This window comes from Schistocerca gregaria, chromosome 6, assembly GCF_023897955.1.
Source record: "Schistocerca gregaria isolate iqSchGreg1 chromosome 6, iqSchGreg1.2, whole genome shotgun sequence".
Classification (NCBI taxonomy): Eukaryota; Metazoa; Arthropoda; class Insecta; order Orthoptera; family Acrididae; genus Schistocerca; species Schistocerca gregaria.
The window spans coordinates 562,127,381-562,148,406 of NC_064925.1; positions in this window are offsets into that span (position 1 = coordinate 562,127,381).

Here is a 21,026-nt window from a genome sequence, read left to right on the forward strand (position 1 = left end):
CAGTTTCTTCAGTTTTAATCTACAGGTCATAACCAATAGATTGTGGTCAGAGTCCACATCTGCCCCTGGAAATGTCTTACAACTTAAAACCTGGTTCCTAAATCTCTGTCTTACCATTATATAATCTATCTGATACCTTTTAGTATCTCCAGGGTTCTTCCACGTATACAACCTTCTTTCATGATTCTTAAACCAAGTGTTAGCTATGATTAAGTTGTGCTCTGTGCAAAATTCTACTAGGCGGCTTCCTCTTTCATTTCTTAGCCCCAATCCATACTCACCTACTATGTTTCCTTCTCTCCCTTTTCCTACACTCGAATTCCAGTCACCCATTACTATTAAATTTTCGTCTCCCTTCACTATCTGAATAATTTCTTTTATTTCATCGTACATTTCTTCAATTTCTTCATCGTCTGCAGAGCTAGTTGGCATATAAACTTGTACCACTGTAGTAGGTGTGGGCTTCGTATCTATCTTGGCCACAACAATGCGTTCACTATGCTGTTTGTAGTAGCTTACCCGCATTCCTATTTTCCTATTCATTATTAAACCTACTCCTGCATTACCCCTATTTGATCTCGTGTTTATAACCCTGCAGTCACCTGACCAGAAGTCCTGTTCCTCCTGCCACCGAACTTCACTAATTCCCACTATATCTAACTTCAACCTATCCATTTCCCTTTTTAAATTTTCTAACCTACCTGCTATCGCACGGAAAATGGTTTGTCTGTTTATTGTGGATATCCACAAGTTTAACCGTGACCTTTGACTTTGTAAAGATAGAGCTCCGACAATGTCGCGGTGTATTGGTCGCGATAGGCCTCGAAACTCAGTTGTTGGCAGTACAGGTGCCACCTCAAATATTTGGCGGGCCGGATACCGGGGATGTCCAGGCAGCTAACGCGGGCCGGTTTGCCGGCCCTCGCGGGCCGTAGTTTGGAGACCCCTGCAAGTAACTGCTGTACAAGAGTCCGTCCTCTGCTGTCCGGCGGAGGCTGGCAGGAGCGGCGCGTATCTTCTCTTCTTGTAGAGGCCGCTGCTTTCGTGGTGCGCTGCTAGTCAGGGGGCTGTTGGCCGACGTCGTCTCGAAGCCTTCTCCGCTCTTGCGTTCTCCACCTTCGTGCCGGCACTTGTCGTTACGCCGGAACAAAAAAATGGTTCAGATGACTCTGAGCACTATGGGACTCAACTGCTGTGGTCATCAGTCCCCTAGAACTTAGAACTACTTAAACCTAACTAACCTAAGGACATCACACACATCCATGCCCGAGGTAGGATTCGAACCTGCGACCGTAGCGGTCGCACGGTTCCGGACTGCGCGCCTAGAACCGCGAGACCACCGCGGCCGGCCTGAACGCCGGAACACTGGAGACTTTCTACGATGATAATGATGATGAAGATGATGATGATATGGTTAAATAAGGATCGTTCCATTGCCAAATACCAGTGTTTGATATAGCTACCCATTAAGTTTGATCCAAAAGTTCTGTAGGTTGCTCTGTAATAGGTGTTGAAGTAGTTACTCACTTCTGTTGTTTGAGTAGTTGCTTCGCCAAACCAGGTTGCGAGCACTGACGCCACAACCAGCCAGAGGTTGTTCCTTCAACTGCAAGCAGCTTACAGTCTCCTCACTCCCTGGGCTGGAGGACCTCTGTCCTAAGGAAGGCATGCTTAGGCCAAAAACATAATCCCTCGTGCTCACTTCCTCACCCTGCTTAATTTTGATGGCCTCTAAGTCACTGGAACAGAAGCTCGCAGTAGGCATGAATGAAATTCGATTTTTAACATAAATGCATGTTGTGATGAGTTATAGATTCCTCCGAGGCCTGCTACGTCCCCTTTATATACGTAAGATTTTTGGACCAGGGTCAGGTCCACCTCTTGTAATCCAAGAAGGCGACTCAAGGTGACAGTGGGAGTACTGGCGCCGCGGTTAGCATACTGGACTCGCATTTTGAAGGACGACGTTTCAAACAACAGTCCGGCCATCCAGATTTAGGTTTTCCGTAATTTAACTAAATCGCTTAAGGTAAATGCCGGGACAGTTCCTTTGAAAAGGACACAGCCGATATCCTTCACCTACTGCAATCTGAGCTTGTGCTCCGTCTCTAAGGACCTCGTAGTGGACGAGACGTTAAACTCTAATCTTCCTTCGTTCGTTCGTCCGTTATTCAAGCCGACAGTTGCCCTCTTACTTTGCTGCAGGATTCCCGGCAACAGTTCCAGCCGCTAACTCACCGCCTCTGATGTCCTCCCCCTGACAGTAACCTGCGAGAATCATAAACACAGTTTTAAATCTTGGTCTCGCGTTGCCTCCCAGGATTTTTCTCCGACTTCCAGCACAAGGGTTTGGCCGTCAGTTCCGTATGCCCAGTTAATTATCTTCCAGTCCTCTTTGGTGACTTTCTCGTTTCAAACCCGTACTTCTCTGAAATGGTCTTTGGAGGAGCATCCTTGAGTGTTTTTGGTACCCATATTTATATCTTAACGGTCTTCCGTAGTTTCACTGCTCTTTTGACTAGCAGCTACGCCTCGTCGAGATGAAAAATCTTGGGCACCACCTCTGATGGTCCATCCACTGTTCCTACACCCTCAGTCAGGGACACGTCCTACTCAAATAGGGGCCTTCACTGCGTCCTCCTCACTTTATCCACAGAACGGCATCTACACTAGCTCCTGTAATTCTCCACCATTCCACTCTCGAAAAGCACGCAGGGAGAACGAAAGCTTAATTACTTCCGCGCGAGCTCTGATGTCTCTTATTTTATGAGGATATGCTGAAAAGTAATGCCTCCGAATTCCTTTACTCTGTTTTCAATATCGCTTGAGGTATTTCGTGTCATGCATATTGCTCGGCTGACTTTCCTGTTTCGCTGCAAGTTGCAACCCTCTACCGCTAGAGGCCTCCCAATTGTAGCGTGTAACAGGGCGGTGTGTAACATAAGTATGCCGGTGCGGAAGAACGGCTCAAAAAACTGAAAGCAAAAATCTGAAGAGTTCGCCCATACATGGTTGGCTCTGAGCACTATGGGACTCAACTGCTGTGGTCATTAGTCCCCTAGAACTTAGAACTACTTAAACCTAACTAACCTAAGGACATCACACACATCCATGCCCGAGGCAGGATTCGAACCTGCGACCGCAGCAGTCGCACGGTTCCGGACTGCGCGCCTAGAACCGCGAGACCACCGCGGCCGGCGCCCATACATGGGGCACCATCTCCTTCAGCATGTCAATGCCAGACCACACACGAGCGCTGCGACATTTGCAACTATCCGATGCCTTGGGTCCACTGTCACAGATCATCCTCCATTAAGTCCCGACTTGGCACCACAAGATTTTCATCTGATTCCAAAGCTTAAAGAACATCTTCGAGCACTTCACTTTGACAGTAATGAAGCGGTGCAAGCAAAGATGAGGCTGTAACTCCTTCAACAAGGTCAAACGCTCTACACTGACGGTATCAACAAACTGGTCTCTCATTGGGCGAAATCTGTTCGTCGCCAGCGTGACTATTTCAAGGAATTAATACACAAACATGAAGAATAAATATGCAGAACATTAATAAAGACTATTTTATTTAAAACACTTCTAGAGTTTTTACATAAGAAATTCGGAGGCATTACTTTTTAGTATGCCCTCGTATTACTACGATCTTGGTACTAGCGTAAGCGGGCACCAACAAAATATTTTCGCATTTGGAAAAGAAAGATAGAGATTGAAAGTTCGTGAAAATATCTCGCTGCAACAAAAATTGCCTTTGTTTTAGTGTTTGCCATTCCAACTCGCTTAGCGTATCCGTGACACTGTCTCCTCTACTTCGCGAAAATACAAAACGAGCTGCACTCCTTTGAACTTTTTCGAAGTCCTCCGTCAGCCCAATGTGGCAAAGATCCCATACAGATGTTTGGTTTGGTTTGTGGGGCGCTCAACTGCGCCGTCATCAGCGCCCGTACACAAAGTCCCAATTTTTCGCGCAGTCCAATCTGTCCACTGTCACGAATGATGGTGATGAGGATGAAATGACTAGAACACCACAAACACCCAGACCCCGGCCAGAGAAAATCCCCAACCCGGCCGAGAATCGAACCAGGGACTCCGTGACCCAGAGCCAGCGAGGCTAGCAGATCCCATAGTGCACAGCGCTGCTCTGTCAGAGCACGGGCAGTCGTAGTGCAGGCAGTCCAGCAGATTGTTGCATCTTCTAAGTGTTCTGAAAATAAAACGCAGTCTTTGGTTCGCTCCAAAAAAATCGTTCTAATGGCTCTGAGCGCTATGGGACTTAACTTCTGAGGTCATCAGTCTCCTAGAACTTAGAACTACTTAAACCTAACTAACCTAAGGACATGACACACATCCATGTCCGAGGCACGATTCGAACCTGCGACCGTAGCGGTCGCGCGGTTCCAGACTGTAGCGCCTAGAACCGCTCCGCCACACCGGCCGGCGGTTCGCTTCAATTTAAGTTGTTAGTAATTGTTATCCCTAGCTATTTTGTTGAACTGTCAGTCTCTAGAATTTTGTGATTCATCGTATAACCGAAATTAGATGTATTCCCTTTAATACTCATCTGGATAACCTCACAGTTTACATGATTTAGAGTCAATTGCCACTTTTCGCGCCATCTAGGTATTTTGCCCAAATAACAGTACAACACCTTTTAATCATCTGACGAGTTTACTAGACGCTAAGTGAGAGCAGTATCTGCAAACAATCTAGGACGGCTGTAAATATTGTCTAATAAATCATTCATACAGAGAAGTAACAACAGAGAGTATAACACTTCCTTGGGGAACGCCAGATATCACATCTGCTTTAATCGATGACTTTCAGTTATTGACTACGACTTGTGATCTTTCTGGCATAAATGACGAATCCAGTCGCACAACTGAGAAGATCATTACCACGCAATCTGATAAGAACCCGTTGGTGAGGAACGGTATGTAATGCCTTCTGGTAATCTAGAAACATGTAATCAATTTGTGATCCCCTGTCGATGGTACACATTACTTGATGAGAGTAAAGAGAAAGTTGTGTTGCACAAGAACATTATTTTCTGAATCGGTGCCGACTACGAGCCATTAGATCGTTTTCTTCGAGACAGTTCAGTTCAAATGTTCGAACACAGTATATCTTCCAGAATCCTACTGAAAATCCGTATCAATGATATGGATCTCTAATTCAGCGGATTACTCATGGAAGTGAAACATGGACGATAACAAGTTTTGACAAGAAGAGAATAGAAGCTTTCGAAATGTGGTGCTACAGAAGAATGCTGAAGATTAGATGGATAGATCACGTAACTAATGAGGAGGTATTGAATAGGATTGGGGAGAAGAGAAGTTTGTGGCACAACTTGACTAGAAGAAGGGATCGGTTGTTAGGACATGTTTTGAGGCATCAAGGGATCACAAATTTAGCATTGGAGGGCAGCGTGGAGGGTAAAAATCGTAGAGGGAGACCAAGAGATGAGTACACTAAGCAGATTCAGAAGGATGTAGGTTGCAGTAGGTACTGGGAGATGAAGCAGATTGCACAGGATAGAGTAGCATGGAGAGCTGCATCAAACCAGTCTCAGGACTGAAGACAACAACAACAACAACAATCTTCTTTCCTTCTTTGAATATTGGTGTGACCTGCGCAACTTTCCAGTCTTTAGGTACGGATCTTTCACGTACGAGCAGTTGCATGTGATTGCTAACAACGGAGCTACTATATCAGCATACACAAGGAATGTAACTGGTATACAATCCGGACATGAACAATGGCTTCTATTAAGTTATTTGAGTTGCTTAGTTCCAGCGAGTGTATCTATTAAGCTATTTACGTTAGCAGCAGTTATTGATTCGAATTCTGGAAAATTTACTTTGCCTTCTTTGATGAAGAATTTTAGATAGCACCGCTGTACCGCTGTAATGACGGTGTCATCGGTAACATTACTGCCGCTGTCGCGCAGTGATGGTATCCGCCGTGTCTTGCCGTTGTTCTGCTGTAGGTTCGACCGGATTCTCTTTGGATTTGTAGACAGAATTTCGTTGTATGAACGACTAAGAGTATGTCTCACTGACACCCTCGCTAAATTCGAGTTTCTGTAAAATTTCGCCAATTTTTGGGTCTTTTACATTTGGCATCCCTTTTCGTTGAGTCTGCAACAATGTTCTGAGCTGTCTTGTGTACCATGGAGGATCAATTCCGCCTCTTGTTAACTTATGTGGTGTAAATGTCTCAGTTGCTGTCGGCAGTACGTCTTTTGAGTTTAAGCCACATCCGGTCTACGGTTTACGCTCCTTCGGAAAGGAAGGAGGGTGTCTCTTAGGAATGCGTCGACTGTTATTTTATTATCTGCTTTTTTAAACAGATATGTTTTGCGTTTATTGTTGATGGGTTTCAATGTTACAGTACTTAGTCTCGCTACAGTGAACTTGTGGTCACTAATCCCTGAATCCGTCAATGTACTTCCTATTTGCTCTGGGTTATTTGTTGCTAAGAATTCGAGTATGTTTTCGCAACCAATTACATTTCGAATAGCCTCCTAACTACCGTAATTACTGAAAATAATTTTCGAAGAAAGCATTTAGTAGAATTTCGGACGATGTTTTATGCCCACCACTGGCTTTGAACATGTATTTTCGCCAACACGTCGAGGGTAGATTGAAGTCACCACCAAGTATAACTTCATGAGTAGGGTACCTATTTGAAATGATACCCCAGTTTCCTTTGAACCTTTGAGCAACTGTATCATCTCATTCAAGGGGTCGGAAAACTGAACTAATTATTAATTTATTCTGGTTGTCAAATATAACCTCCACACATACTAACTAACAGGAGCAGTCTACTTCAGTTTCGCTACAAGACAGACTACTTCTAACAACAACAAACACGCCACCGCCAACAGTATCTATCAGTTTCTGTCTTTACAGAACAGCGTTGGGTCTTCTCCGGCTTTCGCCAGTTTCGGTACCTATAAGTATTTGAGCTTCAGCGCTATATGTTCGCAATTGGAGCTCCTCTTCTTTCCCAACACAGCTACTTCAATTTACTATCATAATACCGGCGGATCCTAGGTCTACCCTTGTCCTACGTTTGACCTGGACCCGTTGAGTTAGAAGCCCTTTTTATATAAACTTAAGGTGAGGGGGGGGGGGGGGGGGGGAGGAAAGACACTGTCGATGTTCGCTGCATCGGGACTTAACGCGGAATTAGCGGAGAAGAGTGCAAATTTGTACCGGACGAGCATTCGATCCCGGGGTCTAATTACTGGGTAACTGCGTTAACCACTGCACCGCCTGGTCGCAGTATCTGTGGCGACTGCGCAGACCACCTCGGCTACCTGTCCGCAGTGCCCGTCGACGTCCTACAGGTTTGCTAGTTTGTAATTCCCGTAGGAGGTAGTGATGGGAACAACCGAATGAAAATAATCGATTCATTCTGTTGCTGGAATACAATCGACACATTCGGTAGTAGTTTTACGTATCGACTGAATTATCCATTCATTGTTTTGAGTGAAACAAGTCTGTGGGACCAACCCAATGACAACAGTCGTCCAGTTGGTCGGTCTACCCGTTCGTTCTTGTGACTGAAACTAATCTGCGCCAACAACCGAATGAAAACGATAGAGTAAGCTGGTTGTAGTTTTACGTGTCGGTTGCGTTGTTATTCGTTTATTTTCTCTATTGAAAGCAGTATGTGGCAGCAACCGAATGAAAACATTCGACACCGCTGCAGTTTTGCATATTGACTGAATTATTCATTTTTACTTTTCAATTTAAAACCTGTTACATTAAAAAGGGTTTTATTTAAATGGTTATTTTCTGATTTTTAATCTGGTGTGAGCTAAATTTTTCAACTGATTTCAGACATTTAGATGAGACTACAGCAGACACATATTGGAAATTTCAGGTTTATTTCAGGGTTTCTTTTCAACTTAGACAACCAGTACATTCCTTCCTCCATGTACATCTCGCTAAAGGACTCCGAATGTAAAAAATCGGAGGGAATCAAGTTCAAACGGAAGTTTAGCAGCAATCGTTCTTAGCTGCGTAACATTCGCGACTGGAACAGGAAAACAAGAAAATAACAGTGCTACACCAAGTACTCTCCACCTCACACCGGTAAATAATGCAAAATAAGTTAATTTTGCATTGTAATTCAGTTCTGAGCTAAGCTGAAATTTTCAAGTCTTTTGCTTATTAGGAACGTAGTTTAAAATGAGTAGCAAAATTTGTGCCGAATAGACAGACAGACACACTGAAAAATAAAGTACCCTCCGCCACACATCAGACTCTGAATCGCGGTAATATTGCAGAGTCATCCACGTCTGAGCTATTTTGAAAGTTTCAAGTCTCTAGCTTATCTGTAAGTTAGTTTAGCATCAACTGCAAAATTTTTACCGAACAAACAGACAAGAAACCGATCCAATAAAAACATGTTAGAATGTGATTGTTCATTTATACATACATAAGCTTACAGTGGAGAACCAGGTACTAAACTTTTGATGCCAACCAAACTTGATTTTTAATCACGCAAGTACGAAAATCATCTTTGAGTAAATAAATACATACGTTCCGAAAATACTTTTATCTTTAGAAATATTTTTTATTAATATGTCCTTGGGAAAAAATACTTTATTTGTCTCAAAAAGTTGCCAAACCTAGTCATGGTTGATTTCTAATCGAATGGTCTGAAAAAGTCTGTAAATAAAATCACTCAAACCCGGAGACTGAGTCAAAACAGAGACTTGTCGGTCGGTTGTCTCACATTGAATGGAAGCACTCAAACCCGGTGAATGAATGAAAACATTTATACAGCTGAAACAGCTGACTGAACGAAAAGGCAAACAACTGACCAATCGGTTTTTAGAAACAGCCGGCAGTGCCATCACTAGCAGGAGGTCGGACGCCACTGAAGCTGCTGGATTCAGTGCCCATCGAGCCAATTAATTACACGAATGCGTGGTGTCTGCTGTTTCGGGCATGTGCGAAAGAACAGACACCACGCTTTCATATAAAACGCTGTTCCTCTTCTTTCCGGAAACTCTCTAATCTAAAAATACCGCCCTTGCTGCTCGTGTAGCCGCCTCATGTGTGTAAAGGACCCCTTACCGATTAAGCAGAACCCGGTATCCGACCACCAAGTCAAGGAATCTGCAGCCTACAAGATCGCAGAACTGTCTGAGACTCTGATTCAGACCCTCCAATTGGCGCTATACCAAAAGCCCGCAAGCGACCCGAAACCAGGGAGACTCTCTCTAGATCCAAATCGGTACTCAGCATCAGCACTTACATGAGCTGGACCCTGTGGTCTTCATTGCATCCGGAAGGACCCGCTCCGCATCTTGGATAACTCCCACTGGCATGTACACAGAGTACACAATAGGTTTCTTCCTCTCCTCGGCAGCAATGTCCCTAAGGAGCCCCAGTGCGCGCCTAACGATGGAGTTCCCAACTACCACTAATTCCCGGATCTTGATGGCTGAGAGGCCTCCTCTAAATCAGGACAAGCGACTACATCCAGCTGAGGACATTTATCAGCCACGAGGAGCATCTTAAACCTGTTTGTCGGACGAATAGGGGAGGCGTTTCTATCGCCTTCCCTGCCTGCTACACTTTGGGACAACCTCCCACTCAAAAACGGGTGTATGTTCTATCTCAGTGCGGGCGGTACCCAGGGCATCAGCAGTAACGTGCTGGTAGGGTACATTTCGGACGTCCAGGACGTGTCTCGGATCCCACGTCCGCCCCCCCCCCCCCCCCCCCCCACAGTGATGCCTAATGGCAACAGCCTAAAGCTGAGTGACCTAAAGCCAGCACTGCCTGGAGCTGTGAGCGAAGGGTCCCAACTCAGCCTGCATCTGAATGCAGAAGTCACAAGCTAGAAACGTTCAAGATCGTTTAAAACAACCTGTTTCGACAAATTTTACTGTCATCTTCAGGTCTTAAAAACCCTTTTGTTATGTAATGTGTTCATTCTATGTTGGACCTCACGCCAAGCTGTCATGCGCTTAAAGATCAGCACATTATAAAACATCGTTTCATAACAAAAGAGTTTTTTTAACACCTAAAGATATAGGAAAGTCTGTCAAAACCATTTGTTTTAAATAAAGAAATATTTATGCGATCTTGGCCGTTGGATGTTTTCAGCAAGTAAAATAGATCGCTCCTTCGGTCTTCTCGAAATGAGAATATTTAGACAGCAATGACTGTCCCTATGCCGGCCGTAGTGGCGGAGCGGTTCTAGGCGCTTCAGTCTGGAACCGCGCGACCGCTACGGTCGCAGGTTCGAATCCTGCCTCGGGCATGGATGTGTGTGATGTCCTTAGGTTAGTTTGGTTTAAGTAGTTCTAAGTTCAAGGGGACTGATGACCTCAGAAGTTAAGTCCCATAGTGCTCAGAGCCATTTGACTGTCGTTATCCATACTAGAAACCGTTGTACAGATATTAAAACGTTTGACTGTGCCATTGACTACACAAACACGGAAGATATTTAAGAATTAAACTAGTAACCATACAATAAGTTGCTCCTCTTAGGAGCTCGTAAATATAATTCCCAAACAAACGCTGCACTAGCAGAACGGAAGCAGCCGCCATTACTTACTGTCTAACCGAATTTGTGACTGACCTCCTGTTGTCAAGCCAGACCACGGAACTAACTCAAGCGTCCACTGGTTTTCTCAAGAAGATAATTTGAATCCTTCTTTCTGAGTTAGCAAGCCTTGCACTCTCAAAAATAGCCAAGAAATGAACAGAAATACAAGGTTATTCTAAATAATGGACCCATCTTCAAAAATTTGTATGTAACCAAGTGCAAATGGAAAATAAACAAACTCTTACCAATGAAAAGGGAAAGTTTCAAAGTTTTTGGTGGGCGGCGGCGGGCAGGCGGTGATGCTTTTAGAAGCGGCGGTAGAGTACTCGCGGCAAATGGGCCGTCATTCCGTTTCACTGTCAGATGTGGGTGAGATGGCGACTGTGCAGTACAAGGTTTTCGGCGTTCTTGAGTTCACGAAAAGTGAGTCGCAAATTGTTGAGCAGCGCGCATATCGTATGTTGTTGTTGTTGTTGTTGTCTTCAGTCCTGAGACTGGTTTGATGCAGCTCTCCATGCTACTCTATCCTGTGCAAGCTGCTTCATCTCCCAGTACCTACTGCAACCTACATCCTTCTGAATCTGCTTAGTGTACTCATCTCTCGGTCTCCCTCTACGATTTTTACCCTCCACGCTGCCCTCCAATGCTAAATTTGTGATCCCTTGATGCCTCAAAACATGTCCTACCAACCGATCCCTTCTTCTAGTCAAGTTGTGCCACAAACTTCTCTTCTCCCCAATCCTATTCAATACCTCTTCATTAGTTACGTGATCTATCCACCTTATCTTCAGTATTCTTCTGTAGCACCACATTTCGAAAGCTTCTATTCTCTTCTTGTCCAAACTAGTTATCGTCCATGTTTCACTTCCATACATGGCTACACTCCAAACAAATACTTTCAGAAACGACTTCCTGATACATAAATCTATATTCGATGTTAACAAATTTCTCTTCTTCAGAAACACTTTCCTTGCCATTGACAGTCTACATTTTATATCCTCTCTACTTCGACCATCATCAGTTATTTTACTTCCTAAATAGCAAAACTCCTTTACTACTTTAAGTGTCTCATTTCCTAATCTAATTCCCTCAGCATCACCCGATTTAATTTGACTACATTCCATTATCCTCGTTTTGCTTTTGTTAATGTTCATCTTATATCCTCCTTTCAAGACACTGTCCATTCCGTTCAACTGCTCTTCCAAGTCCTTTGCCGTCTCTCACAGAATTACAATGTCATCGGCGAACCTCAAAGTTTTTACTTCGTCTCCATGAATTTTAATACCTACTCCAAATTTTTCTTTTGTTTCCTTTACTGCTTGCTCAATATACAGATTGAATAACATCGGGGAGAGGCTACAACCCTGTCTCACTCCCTTCCCAACCACTGCTTCCCTTTCATGCCCCTCGACTCTTATTACTGCCATCTGGTTTCTGTACAAATTATAAATAGCCTTTCGCTCCCTGTATTTTACCCCTGCCACCTTTAGAATTTGAAAAAGAGTATTCCAGTCAACATTGTCAAAAGCTTTCTCTAAGTCTACAAATGCTAGAAACGTAGGTTTGCCTTTTCTTAATCTTTCTTCTAAGATAAGTCGTAAGGTCAGTATTGCCTCACGTGTTCCAACATTTCGACGGAATCCAAACTAATCCTCCCCGAGGTCTGCATCTACCAGTTTTTCCATTCGTCTGTAAAGAATTCGCATTAGTATTTTGCAGCCGTGGCTTATTAAACTGATAGTTCGGTAATTTTCACATCTGTCAGCACCTGCTTTCTTTGGGATTGGAATTATTATATTCTTCTTGAAGTCTGAGGGTATTTCGCCTGTCTCATACATCTTGCTCACCAGCTGGTAGAGTTTTGTCATGACTGGCTCTCCCAAGGCCGTCAGTAGTTCTAATGGAATGTTGTCTACTCCGGGGGCCTTGTTTCGACTCAGGTCTTTCAGTGCTCTGTCAAACTCTTCACGCAGTATCGTATCTCCCATTTCGTCTTCATCTACATCCTCTTCCATTTCCATAATATTGTCCTCAAGTACATCACCCTTGTATAAACCTTCAATATACTCTTTCCACCTTTCTGCCTTCCCTTCTTTGCTTAGAACTGGGCTGCCATCTGAGCTCTTGATATTCATACACGTGGTTCTCTTCTCTCCAAAGGTCTCTTTAATTTTCCTGTAGGCAGTATCTATCTTACCCCTAGTGAGATAAGCTTCTACATCCTTACATTTGTCCTCTAGCCATCCCTGTTTAGCCATTTTGCACTTCCTGTCGATCTCATTTTTGAGACGTTTGTATTCCTTTTTGCCTGCTTCATTTACTGCATTTTTATATTTTCTCCTTTCATCAATTAAATTCAATATTTCTTCTGTTACCCAAGGATTTCTAGCAGCCCTCGTCTTTGTACCTACTTTATCCTCTGCTGCCTTCACTACTACATCCCTCAGAGCTACCCATTCTTCTTCTACTGTATTTCTTTCCCCTATTCCTCTCAATTGTTCCCTTATGCTCTCTCTGAAACTCTGTACAACCTCTGGTTCTTTCAGTTTATCCAGGTCCCATCTCCTTAATTTCCCACATTTTTGCAGTTTCTTCAGTTTTAATCTACAGGTCATAACCAATAGATTGTAGTCAGAGTCCACATCTGCCCCTGGAAATGTCTTACAACTTAAAACCTGGATCCTAAATCTCTGTCTTACCATTATATAATCTATCTGATACCTTTTAGTATCTCCAGGGTTCTTCCACGTATACAACCTTCTTTCATGATTCTTAAACCAAGTGTTAGCTATGATTAAGTTGTGCTCTGTGCAAAATTCTACTAGGCGGCTTCCTCTTTCATTTCTTAGCCCCAATCCATATTCACCTACTACATTTCCTTCTCTCCCTTTTCCTACACTCGAATTCCAGTCACCCATTACTATTAAATTTTCGTCTCCCTTCACTATCTGAATAATTTCTTTTATTTCATCGTACATTTCTTCAATTTCTTCATCATCTGCAGAGCTAGTTGGCATATAAACTTGTACTACTGTAGTAGGTGTGGGCTTCGTATCTATCTTGGCCACAATAATGCGTTCACTATGCTGTTTGTAGTAGCTTACCCGCATTCCTATTTTCCTATTCATTATTAAACCTACTCCTGCATTACCCCTATTTGATTTTGTGTTTATAACCCTGTAGTCACCTGACCAGAAGTCTTGTTCCTCCTGCCACCGAACTTCACTAATTCCCACTATATCTAACTTTAACCTATCCATTTCCCTTTTTAAATTTTCTAACCTACCTGCCCGATTAAGGGATCTGACATTCCACGCTCCGATCCGTAGAACGCCAGTTTTCTTTCTCCTGATAACGACATCCTCCTGAGTAGTCCCCGCCCGGAGATCCGAATGGGGGACTATTTTACCTCCGGAATATTTTACCCAAGAGGATGCCATCATCATTTAATCATACAGTAAAGCTGCATGTCCTCGGGAAAAATTACGGCTGTAGTTTCCCCTTGCTTTCAGCCGTTCGCAGTACCAGCACAGCAAGGCCGTTTTGGTTAATGTTGCAAGGCCAGATCAGTCAATCATCCAGACTGTTGCCCCTGCAACTACTGAAAAGGCTGCTGCCCCTCTTCAGGAACCACACGTTTGTCTGGCCTCTCAACAGATACCTCTCCGTTGTGGTTGCACCTACGGTACGGCCATCTGTATCGTTGAGGCACCCAAGCCTCCCCACCAACGGCAAGGTCCATGGTTCATGGGGGGAGGCGCATATCGTACCAAAGTCGATATTCAACCACCACCTCCCAAAAGCATTAGCCGTTGGTTTAAGCACTTTAAACAGACTGGGAGTGTGTGCAAAGGAAAAGGAACAGGTTCAAATGGTTCAAATGGCTCTGAGCACTATGGGACTTAACATCTGAGCTCATCAGTCCCCTAGAACTTAGAACTACTTAAACCTGACTAACCTAAGGACATCACACACATCCATGCCCGAGGCAGGATTCGAACGTGCGACCGTAGCGGTCGCGCGGTTCCAGACTGAAGCGCCTAGAACCGCTCGGCCACACCGGCCGGCGAAAAGGAACAGGCCGACCGCGTTTGTCAGATGATGATATGCAACGGATTCAAGAAAGTTTTGTGCGCGCAGCCCCTGTAAGTCTACCAATAGAGCCAGTCGAGAACTTGGAATACCCCAAACAACTGTATGGAAAGTTCTGAGACGGCGTTTCCTGTACAAGTTCTACCGATTACAACTTGTGCCGGATCACAACCGCTATCACAAAGATAAGCGTCTCGCGTTTTGTGGTTATGTGCTAGCAAAGATGGAGGATGACGCACTTATACAGCGTGTAATTCTTAGCAATGAAGCGATGTTCCACCTTAGTGGAAAAGTCAACAGACACAACGTTCGCATATTGGGTTTGGAAAATCCACATTCACCACTCCAACACGAAACAGACTGGCCGAAGATCAACATGTTCTGTGCCGTATCCCGTAAAAAGGTTTATGGACCATTTTTCTTTGTGGCAAGAACTGTAATGGGAATCACGTTCCTGGATATGTTGGAACATGGCTGTTACCTCAAGGTATGGAAGATTTCCAGGACTTCATTTTCCAACACGATGGAGCTCCGCTCCATTGGCACCGCGATGTATGAGTCTTTCTGAATGACTCCCTTCCTCAGCGCTGGATCAGTCACAGGAGACTTAAGGACCTGACTCTGTACTTTTGGCCACCGATATCTCCTGATTTCACACCCTGTGACTACTTCTTATGGTGTTATGTGAAGGAAGCTGTTTACTTTGTGAGTTAACGAGAATTGCGCTCTCATTTAAATATGTGGCCGCAGGAGTCAGCCTACAGAAATTGTGAAACGAACCCTGTCGTCCAGGACCGCGTGTCACAAAGGGCGCAGATTCACCACGAGATGCGGAAACTCACAGGCGCCTATTGCCTACTGGGCCAACGCGCTGCAGTGTGCGAGTAAAACAGACGACAACCTACGTCAGAGGGAAACCCAGTAGAAGCCGTTTGTGGCCAAGGAGACGGCCTAAGATCGGCTATAAACATTTATGGAAACTATTTAATTCTGTAGTAATGCAGGAGTTAAGCCTCAGTTATTTTAATCTACCATCCTTCATAAATTGTCATGGTGATCCCAATAAAACTTGAATACTGGTCATATGTATAGTACTTTACGATTTACTGTTAAAGTGAAATTCACAAGTTTTGTAACAGAGACCTGAATGCTAAAATCCGAACGCTTCGGTCGATCTTAACGATCGAAATCTCATATAGAAGCGCATTATTACAATGACAAATGCTGCAAATATCAACTTTGTAGCTTTATTTGTTTAAGTTAAGTATTTTCAGTTAAGCATCAGATCATCATTTACTCCACACAAAACACATTGAACGATGACAGAATGACACCTTATTGAATTACTAGGTACCAGAATATTTGTCGTAAAGTTTAGTGCATAATAGTTACTTTTGTTCTTTAAATATTAATCAGAAAGAACATTGGTGCAAGGCTACTGGCCGTTGCATTCAAAGCTAAGAAGGTAATTCTATTGGTTTTATGTAAAAGAATTTAACGTTTATAATGTAGTTCAAATGGTTCAAATGGCTCTGAGCACTATGGGACTCAACTGCTGTGGTCATTAGTCCCCTAGAACTTAGAACTACTTAAACCTAACTAACCTAAGGACATCACACACATCCATGCCCGAGGCAGGATTCGAACCTGCGACCGTAGCAGCCGCACGGCTCCGGACTGCGCGCCTATTATGTAGTGGATATTATTGTTACATATATATATTATTGTTACACACCCCCATGAACCATTGACCTTGCCGTTTGTGTGGAGGCTTGCTTGCCTCAGAGATACAAATAGACGTACCGTTGGTGCAACCACAACAGAGGGGTATCTGTTGAGAAGCCAGACAAACGTGTGGTTCCTGAAGAGGTGCAGCAGCCTTTTCAGTAGTTGCAAGGGCAACAGTCTGGATGACAGACTGATCTGGCCTTGTAACATTAACCAAAACGGCCTTGCTGTGAAGAAAGCAAGGGGGAAATTACAGCCGTAATTTGTCCCGAGGGCATGCAGCTTTACAGTATCATTAAATGATGATGGCATCCTCTTGGATAAAATATTCCGGAGGTAAAATAGTCCTCCATTCGGATCTCCAGGCGGGGACTACTCAACAGGATGGCGTTATCAGGAGAAAGAAAACTGGCGTTCTACGGATGGGAGCGTGGAATGTCAGATCTCTTAATCGGGCAGGTAGGTTAGAAAATTTAAAAAGGAAAATGGGTAGGTTAAAGTTAGATATAGTGGGAGTGCGGATAAGCTACTACAAACAGCATAGTGAACGCATTATTGTGGCCAAGATAGATACGAAGCCCACACCTACTACAGTAGTACAAGTTTATATGCCAACTAGCTCTGCAGGTGACGAAGAAATTGAAGAAATGTATGATGAGATGAAAGAAATTATTCAGATAGTAAAGGAAGACGAAAATTTAATAGTCATGGGTGGCTGGAATTCGATACTAGGAAAAGGAAGAGAAGAAAACGTAGTAGGTGACTATGGATTGAGGGTAAGAAATGAAAGAGGAAACCGCCTGGTAGAATTTTGCACAGAGCATAATTCAATCATAGCTAACACTTGGTTCAAGAAACATAAAAGAAGGTTTTATACATGGAAGAAGCCTGGAGATATTGACAGGTTTCAGATAGATTATGTAATGGTAAGACATAGATTTAGGATCCAGGTTTTAAATTGTAAGACATTTCCAGGGGCAGATGACTACGATCTATTGGTTATGAACTGTAGATTAAAACTGAAGAAACTGCAAAAAGGTGGGAATTTAAGGAGATGGGACCTGGATAAACTGAAAGAACCAGAGGTTGTACAGAGTTTCGGGGAGAGCATAAGGGAACAATTGACAGAAATGGGGGAAAGAAATACAGAAGAAGAGGAAAGGGTAGCTTTGAAGGATGAATAAGTGAAGGCAGCAGAGGATCAAGTAGATAAAAAGACTAGGGCTAGTAGAAATCCTTGGGTAACAAAAGAAACATTGTATTTAATTGATGAAAGGAGAAAATATAAAAATGCAGTAAATGAAGCAGGCAAAAAGGAATACAAACGTCTAAAAATGAGATCGACAGGAAGTGCAAAATGGCTAAGCAGGCATGGCTAGAGGACAAATGTAAGGATTTGGAGGCTTATCTCACTAGGGGTAAGATAGATTCTGCCTACAGGAAAATTAAAGAGACCTGTGGAGATAAGAGAAACACTTGTATGAACATCAAGAGCTCAGATGGAAATCCAGTTCTGAGCAAAGTAGTGAAAGCAGAAAGGTGGAAGGAGTATGTAGAGGGTCTATAGAAGGGCGATGTACTTGAGGGCGATATTATGGAAATGGAAGAGGGTGTAGATGAAGATGAAATTGGAGATATGATACTGCGTGAAGAGTTTGACAAAGCTCTGAAAGACCTAATTCGAAACAAAGTCCCAAGAGTAGACAACATTCCATTAGAACTACTGACAGCCTTGGGAGAGTCAGTCCTGACAAAACTCTACCATCTGGTGAGCAAGATGTATGAGACAGGCGAAGTACCCTCAGACTTCAAGAAGAATATAATAATTCCAATCCCAAAGAAAGCAGGTGTTGACAGATGTGAAAATTACCGAACTATCCTTTTAATAAGTCACAGCATCAAAATACTAACGCGAATTCTTTACAGACGAATGGAAAAACTGGTAGAAGCCGATCTCGGGGAAGATCAGTTTGGGTTCCGTACAAATACTGGAACACGTGAGGCAATACTGACCCTACGACTTATCTTAGAAGAAAGATTAGGATAGGCAAACCTACGTTTCTAGCATTTGTAGACTTAAAGAAAGCGTTTGAGAATGTTGACTGGAATACTCTTTTCAAATTCTGTATATGGCAGGGATAAAATACAGGGAGCGAAATGCTATTTCCTATTTGTACAGAAACCAGACGGAAGTTACAAGAGTCGAGGGACATGAAAGGGAAGCACTGGTTGGGAAGGGAGTGAGACAGGGTTGTAGCCTATCCCCGATGTTATTCAATCTGTATATTGAGCAAGCAGTAAAGGTAACAAAAGAAAAGTTTGGATTAGGTATTAAAATCCATGGAGAAGAAATAAAAACTTTGAGGTTCGCCGATGACATTGTAATTCTGTCAGAGACAGTAAAGGACTTGGAAGAGCAGTTGAACGGAATGGGCAGTTTCTTGAAAGGAGGGTATAAGATGAACATTAACAAAAGCAAAACGAGGATAGTGGAATGTAGTCAAAAAGTCGGGTTATGGTGAGGGAGTTAGATTAGGAAATGAGACACTTAAAGTAGTAAAGGAGTTTTGCTATTTGGGGAGCAAAATAGCTGATGATGGTCGAAGTAGAGAGGATATAAAATGTAGACTGGCAATGGCAAGGAAAGCGTTTCTGAAGAAGAGAAATTTGTTAACATCGAGTATAGATTTAAGTGTCAGGAAGTCATTTCTGAAAGTATTTGACGGGAGTGTAGCCTTGTATGGACTTGAAACATGGACGATAAATAGTTTGGACAAGAAGAGAATAGAACTTTCGAAATGTGGTGCTACAAAAGAATGCTGAAGATTAGAAGGGTAGATCACATAACTAATGAGGAGGTATTGAACAGAATTGGGGAGAACAGGAGTTTGTGGCACAACTTGGCCAGAAGAAGGGTTCGGTTGGTAGGACATGTTCTGAAGCATCAAGGGATCACAAATATAGCATTGGAGGGCAGCGTGGAGGGTAAAAATTGTAGAGGGAGACCAAGAGATAAATACACTAAGCAGATTCAGACGGATGTAGGCTGCAGTACATACTGGGAGATGAAGCAGTTTACACAGGATAGATTAGCATGGAGAGCTGCATCAAACCAGTCTCAGGACTGAAGACCACAACAACACAACATCAACATTATTGTTACTTTATTGCTAACGTGTATGTGGCCAAGCTGAGATTATTTAAATATGTTATAATGTAGAATAAGATTTAGCCAATCAGATAGATGGCTTCAGGAAAGGGAACTCCCCTAGTCAGTTGAGCGAGGATGTTCGGCGTGCGGGAAACGCGGCCGGGGACTGACAGAGAGAGGGTGCTGGTGCAGACGCGAAAGCGGACAGTTCGGCCGAAGACACCAAAGGGGACAGTCGGACGGTCGGTCTCTAGGCAGCTAGCAAGTGAAACGACTTAGAAAATTTCACGTTGTACGGTATCGCGGGACTTCTTAGTCTGTGAGCGGTGAGCAGCCGCGCGCCTCGTATGAGCTCTAGCTTTTCGCGTAGATAACTTGTATTTCGCGATGAGATTGTGAATGATCCAACTGTGTCCAATGGATGTGCGCTCGAGTGTAATAGTAACTCTAAATACGACCACTGTCGCTAGTAGTTTGCTTTCTGAATAAACGTTATTCTGAGCAAATCGCAACTGTGTGACCTACATCAGTTATGGGTCGTTAATTTAGTTCCCGATGTTATTATTACTGTTATTATATGTTACGTTAACTTTGTATTTAGCAAACTTGCCATCAGCCAGCCTATTTAACCTAAGGGTCAGAAGTGTCTAATTTAGGCCGTGTAATGCGACACGTGCGGTTCAGCCCCTAGACGAGGCTGAGTCAAGACATTTCGACGAAGAGGGACCGCATGTGAGCCCGAACATCTTCGGGATGTTAGCTCGCAACGTACCGCCTCTACCAACCACTCTTAACGATCTGCCGAACCGGATCACTGCTGCCCTGCACTCATTAACAGCAGGTACGCTTTTGCGTGTGTGGGACGAGTTTAGCCACCGCGTCGATGTTTGCCGTGCAGCCAACGGTGGCCACATTGAACACTTATAACATTTATCACATTTCTAATTAGTTAATAATTATTAAAAACTAATTAATTACAAATTATTAAATTTATATCAAAAATTATGAAAAAAGCTTTGAAACTTCATCTTTTTATTGGTATGAAGTTTGTTCATTTTGGATTTGTACGAAGTTTTTAAAATGGGTCCATCACTTAGGATAACCCTGTACAATCAAATGTCGCTCAGCGATGTTACGGACACGTCACAACCTCGACGAAAATCACATATCTTAAACTGGAAACATGGAGTTCCCCTTCTGGATTTCGCTGTGACACCAGACGCTCCTGGGTTATCATGTTCACAGTACCTTGCGGTTTGCATTGAGGCCTCTACTATCAAAACCGGCCAAGTCACAAAATATACGAAAATGAATTCACGTTATCAACAAGTAGAAGTATATTACTATGATTTGAAACAAGGACACGATTCAAAATCGGCCACGTCTACGTGTTACAGAGCACTGAATTCTCGGTCGTGCAACAGAATGGGCCGAGTTTTGCAGGCTGTGAATTCGTAACCGCCCATGTCAA